Source organism: Frankliniella occidentalis, unplaced genomic scaffold (assembly GCF_000697945.3).
Source record: "Frankliniella occidentalis isolate FOCC.00 unplaced genomic scaffold, Focc_3.1 Scaffold69, whole genome shotgun sequence".
Taxonomy (NCBI): domain Eukaryota; kingdom Metazoa; phylum Arthropoda; class Insecta; order Thysanoptera; family Thripidae; genus Frankliniella; species Frankliniella occidentalis.
Window position 1 is genome coordinate 1,718,836 of NW_026267199.1, and position 6,719 is coordinate 1,725,554.

A 6,719-nucleotide genomic window follows, 5' to 3' on the forward strand; every position below is an offset into this window, starting at 1 on the left:
CATGCAATAATGTTACTAAACTGTGATAGCTTATTTTCTTTTACTATTTTTTCATGATTTTTTCTGACAGACAATGTAGAGGCTCGTGCTGACCCGTGTTGTTGTTATTTTTTCTCCTCCTACGATGGGTGACCTCAGTTAAGTCGGTGGGTCTCGGCAGCCGTGCAAGTGCACGGGCTCAAACTACAATCATAACTAGTTGGCATTGACCTTAGAGGACGGGCCGGTAGCGGGCCCACGCCCCGGGCTGGGCTCAGCTTAGAAAACGAGTTCACACCAAGAGCGAGAACACACACACTTCGCACAAATTACTATAAACAGTTTTGCACTCGTCTGAAACAGTGACCATGTCACACTTTGTTACAAAAAATTTGTCTTCAAAATTGAGTCCAAATTATGTGAACATTTGTTCAAATGTAACTTAACTACGAAAGGTTATTCTCAATTTGATCGGAACAATTTGTCAGTTACATATGGGAAGACAAATGCAAGGTTGTAAAAAAGTGAGGTTTAGTCCCTGAAACTGATTGAAAATTTAACAATATCTTCATTTTTATCTAAGTATGGTCACACCAAAAGCTAGTTAGGTTTTAAATAAATTATTTAACTGCCACGCATAAAATTTTGTTTGTAAATGAGACAAAATTTTATCGGTCTCGAATTTAGTTCTCTGAACTAAACGGTCCTCTGGATGGCGCTGGAGCAAATGTGTAAAAGTGTACACTAGCCCGCATGCAGACGTAGCACGGGTTGGTTGTCTATTCGCACGGGGCCACTATGCATCGTCCATAATGTACGTCCGTTTTTTCTCAGATTCATCCGGTCGTTAGTTTTGAAATGGTTTTATTGATGTCAAATTAAAATATGCATTTGGGTTTTACATAGGTTGGCGTGCTGTTGCCCGTAGGCCTTACAGTATTTGCTCATTTTAATTAACAGCTGAAAATGTATGCGGTGGAGCGTTGATGAAGGGGTGATTTGATGGTGTTATAGGGTTGATGCTTTGATTTTGGGGTCCTCTAGCTTACCAAGGCCAGGAGGAGAAAAGAGTAGAGCCCCGTAGGGCGACAGGACTTGCCCCGCTTGGGGGTTCCACCGACCTCGGTAATTCGGTAAATTACAGGAGCTCAGCGCCTGCGAGAATCAGGGTAGGCCAGCCCGCAGTACACGCATGCACTGCAGACAAGATGTGGCCTACCTACCAGGCGCTATGAGAACCTGCATTAGCATTGGCTGACCCTGGCAGGTTCGTATCGGCAAATGACAGACGTACTCTCTGGATGCATGATCCCCGGCGCTTCCTGCAACACAACCCCAATCAGCGGCTAGAACTGCGGCTGTGAGGCATACATTCGCGTGAAACATAGTGCGGTTTTAGGAAATCGCTGGTTACAAAACTTCTTTGTTTGTGAACAGTTGGCTGGTACTGGTGGTCTGGCCGCGGTCTGAGCGCGGTGCCGCGTGTGCCGCGCCTACGCGGAGATAGTCTGCAGCTCGACAAGTGCATGATTATAAGGCCGAGAAAAGAACTCGCGAGAAACGGAAACGGCTTGCGGCGGGTGGAGACGGCGGGAAGTCCCAACCGCGGCGCTGGAGGAGACGGGGCGGGCTGCGGGGACCCATCGGAACCACTTTCAACCATAGGAAGATGCCGTGATGCCGTCGTGGGAGGACGGAGTTTCGGCGCCACTGTCTATACATCAGTTCTATGGGCCATGGAAAAGAAAATAGGACGATTGTTCTCCATAGCAAAAGCGGCTGCGGTTAAGGGGCGGGGAAGAGGGCTAGACGATAACCCGCGCGACCTACGAACCGCCGTGCCCCGCCCCGCCCCGCCCCGGCCCGGATATCCTGAACGCTGACGCACGCCTATGCTGATGGTTCATACGTCCTCCGGGAGAGGAGCCCGCCGTGCCCCGCCCCGCCCCGCCCCACCCCGCCACTGGACTTGGTCCAACGCACTCGCGTCAGTCGGCACTATGCTGCTGCCTCACAATGTCACCACACCGTCTGGCCCTATTTTTTTCCCCTGCTTATCGTAATGAGGAGCATATAAAGATTGTCCGATGTCGTCCGCCCGTCAAATGGGAGAGCACCCTTTACAAAGACATTCGACAAGCTGACGTCAACGGCGGATGTATCGCCGACGAAGGACGACATGTTGTAGACCATGCGCTGCGGGGGCGGGGCGGGGACGGGATGGGACACTATCATTTGGGGGCATCGACGGGCGCGGGGACCCACGTCAGAGACGGATACCCTCGAACAATAGACACCACCCGCGAGCATAGCAGGGGAGGGGTCGGGGAGGAGCGCGTCCCCAGGAGGGTAGGGGGCAGGAGAGCCAAGGGCACAACGGGGACGCTCACGGGCACTCGGCAGTCTGATGGCGGCGTGGCGGGGCGGGACCAGCTCGTCAGCACCTACCAGAGTTTAGGCTTCGGCCGGAGGCATAGAATCTTCCTAGATTATCCCCCGCACGGAGGCACTAAACATATTGTTCCGAGATCGTAAGTTTTAGACGCATACTAAACTCTGAGTTGTCCTGGGCCCAAAGGTTTGTTACTGGGCTTCAAAATTTTGTTGCCACGCCCAATGGCTTTAGCGGTGGGAAATAACTTTTTTGTGCCAGAAGCTAAGAAGACCGCGTTTAAAATAATCATCTATTGCATTTTGGCGCTTAATTCAAGCCTAATTTCAACGTGAACCAAGACCACGCATAATTCAAGCGAGAAGGGGGATGATTTGAGAACAATTTGGGGTTGATTTGAGCCCAAATAATCAATAACAATTGTACTTCAGATTTTCAAGTACTTTGCTAGGTTGCCTACTCGATTTACACGTCAGGGGCCACGGCCCCTTAAGCATGGAAACCCTTAACATTGTTGTATCTTATAGCCCTGGCACATTGCACATGATACGAGAACGCGCTTTTCTGTGTGCGTATTTGATTACCCTGAGCAACTGTTAAACCACGTTGAGTGCCACACGACATCAATGTCAAATCGTCGTGATTTAAAATTCGCTTGACACTAAACGTGCGTTCTAATAAGTGAGCAGTCTTGTGAGCAGTCTACCCGAATAAGCTATGTGCTTTGCAGTCAGACAGAAAGCTACTCAGATTCCTCTTTAGCAAGCCCCAATAATGACTCGCTCCGCCGGAGACAAAGAGAGCGGCCGCCGAGGCTCCGGTGAGTCACTGAGCGCGGAGCACTTCTAACTCGACTTTAAACCTTATTGCCTCAGAGACACTGCTCGTCGCCAACCAGGCCAACGTCACGTCGCACTCCGCGCCATCAGCTGTGCTGAGTCAGTGACCGTTGGCCGCCGTCGGCTGTAGTGCACTTTGTTTGACCAGTTTGACCACGCACAGTTAAAGTCTTACGAAGCAAAATGCCAAATGCTTCGTACCTACGAAGGATTTGCTCCCTACGAAGCATCCGAATCCTTCGTATTACAAAGGATTTGGCATTTTTCTTCGTAAGACTTTAACAGTGCGCACCTCTGTCGAGACTTTACCATGACGTACCTATTTTACACGGAAAAAAAAGAATTAGCTAAATTAGCTAATGCATTCGCTAATATGGCCTTAGATGAGAATATTAGCTTTCCTAGCTAATTCCCAGCTAAGAAAGCTAAAATATTAGCTTTCACAGCTAGTTGCTTTATTTTGTACACAACTGTTATGGCTAATTTATTAGCTCTCCTGGCTTAGAATTAGCTAGGAGAGCTAATATTCTCATCTAAGGCCATATTAGCGAATGCATTAGCTAATTTAGCTAATCCTTTTTTTTCCGTGTACCCTCTTATCTTTGTTCTTGCGCGGGCCGGGCCCTCGTTGCTTTAAGAACAGTACACTATTTTATTATTATTTCATGCCAGACTGTCCGACAGCTCGTTGTCTTCTTAGCACAGATACTTTTTAGTTAGAGATATTATTATGTGTTTTTCAGTCCTGGCAATAATAGTGTGGTGTGGTGGTCCGCCTCTCTCAAGTAAATGGAAACGTCCGTGGCACCAGCAACACCAAACGTGTTTTGTCACGACACCGACCACGGCGTTAATGTTTATTTATCTGGGTTCCTTCCATTCTACCTTGTGGTTGTTTGTTTTCGTATGTAAACATCACAAAATTTTACCCGTGTGTTTATGGTACGTGGTATTTACTGAGTGATTTCTGATTTTTTTAGAGTCCCGCAAAGTTGCATTGCAAATTTATGCAATCTAGATTGTATTGGTATAAAATCGCTCGAACGAAACACAACACTCCCAAGTAACACAGAATGGTGACAAAAGCATCATATTGACGTATCTGACGAAAAGTCACAAAAAAGGTCACATTTTCCGAGATAAAAACATTTTGACGAGAATATTATGTCAAAAACTTCAATTTGACTTATTGGTGACCGTATTGTGCTACTTGGGTCTGTCAGTTTTGATAGAAAGTGACCGCAGAAAGCGACAGGACAGCCCTCCTTGGTACGTGGTACGCTTCGCTGGCTTTGGTGACTAAGGTGCAAACTGGCACCTCTCCCGTGTGTGTGCGGCCGCAAGCCTCACGGCCACGGCCGAGACAGGGTCGCGGCAGCCAATGACCCGGTATGCTACAAAACTGCAGCGATAAAAGCATGGTGTTCCAGACGACACGCGAAAAATTAATTTACATTTTCCTGCATAATATTAAACAGTGCTCAAGTCTAGCAGGTTTTTGAACTGGGAAGTTGTATATTTGCAAATGTTGTACTGGAAATTTGCACATGCAAAGATAAATAAATTCCCACCTGAACTCATAATAGTATCCCGACACGGTGGTGACCAGTTATGTTTGTCAGTTGAACATTCTATAGATATCGCTAGCAGATATCCTAAGCAAGTGACTCGTCTGAATGTTCAAACAATGACGCTTGAGATATTAAAGTTTTCTTCCTCAACTGATCTGCTACCACGTCAACGACAAGGGAAGTTCCACAGAACAAAAGAATGATACCGCGTCTGAAGCTATTGACGCCGCCAGCGAGTTCCCGGCTGAAGGTCTACCCGACGAGCCGAGCCGAGCCGAGACGAGCCGGGCTGAGCCAGACCGATACGAGGACGCCTCTTCTTCCTGATGCATGTGAGAACACAAACCTACCTGCGACAAACATCTTATAGGTTTTTATGTTTCTATATTTTCGATACACAGGGTGTCCCATTGAATCCGTAGTTTATTACTGTCTTTTTCTCTATTTCTTGTCCTGCATCGCATGCAGGGACGCGGCGGGCCTGCCTATATGTACTACTGTGGCTCACTGTGGCGCATTATGGCGCCCAGGAAGCAGGTAACCCACCCATAAGCGTGAATGCGGTACAGTATGAGCAAAAAAAATATTTTAAAAAAAACAGGACGAAGTCTTTTGGACAGGCAAAGTCAGCACATTTATAGCAATTATTGTTCCCTAAAGTAAGAACAACAACACTTTGAAAAATTCTAGAGCAGCCAATAGAGCGCGTCTTTAGAAGGTGCTGATTAGCACCCTTTTTTTCCCGAGGGGTCCCCCACTCGTCAACTCGTTGTACACTTAGCCGCGCCCAACTCGCGCTAAACTCGCGTTCAACTCGCGACAACTCGCGTTCAACTCGCGACAACTCGCGAAAACTCACGATAACTCGCGAAAACTCGCGTGAAAATCGCTAAAACTCGCGCCAAAATCGCGCAAAACTCTCTAAAAATTGATCCCAACTCGCGCCCTACTCGCGGCAACTCGCCAACTCGGCAACTCGTTGTACACCTATTTTGGAAGTGGGGGACCCCTCGTTTTTTCCAGTGCGGGATTTTGTTTTCGACACGGGATGGAGCGTGGACCCACCTGTGGGGTGAAGTTACAAAACTCACCTCTACCAAACGCTTGTGAGGCAAAATCTACTCATTCTGCAAATTAGGGGAATATCGCGTTAAATTTTGCAGCCCGTGAAGTAGAAACACTTTCATTACGCAGGTCGGTGCTTTGTCCCCTCGATGGGATGGACCTGAACCTTCTCGAAATTTAGTCCCATTAGAATAGGAATTTTTAGAAACAAGAGCTTAATTTCATAAATGTTAAAGGTGTTGAAGGAGTTTCAGTGTTATCGATATCGACTCTCAGATCGGCTCCCTCGTGGACGCGGTGCATCGTCCTTTTTAGTTGCGTCACGTCGGGCCGCGCAGCGCGCAGCGCCAGGGGGTAGCTTGGGGAGGGGGGGGGGCACACGGGCCGAGCCGTCCACGAGAACAAACACCTCAGCGACCGTCAACAGGACAACACACATGCAGAACATAACACACTACAAGGTCGGACCGCCGGGCCGCCGGGCGGTGTTCGGTGTTGCCCAATCCGAGTCCTCGCCCGCACGAGTACCTGCCCTTTCTTCAAGCGCTATCGGCACTACTTGTCGCCGCAGCGCGTGCAGCCCGGGCGGCCCCGTGACCACCTCCTGTGAGCAGCGGGCTGCGGCGGGCGGCGGCAATGCAGGCCCGTCGAACATGCGCGCGCGCCGGGCTGCCTACCCGCACGTCTGCAGGGTCTCCCGTCTGGAGAAGCGGGCACACCTAGGGTACACGCCCACAGGGCACGCCCGGGGGGCGCATATGGCATGCCTGAATGGCATGCCTAAACGGGAACTCCTAAAGGGACGCCTAGTCATCAGGCGCGATTGGCAAATGTTTGCAGATCCACGAAGCTTCCTTTCACCGTGCACTCTGT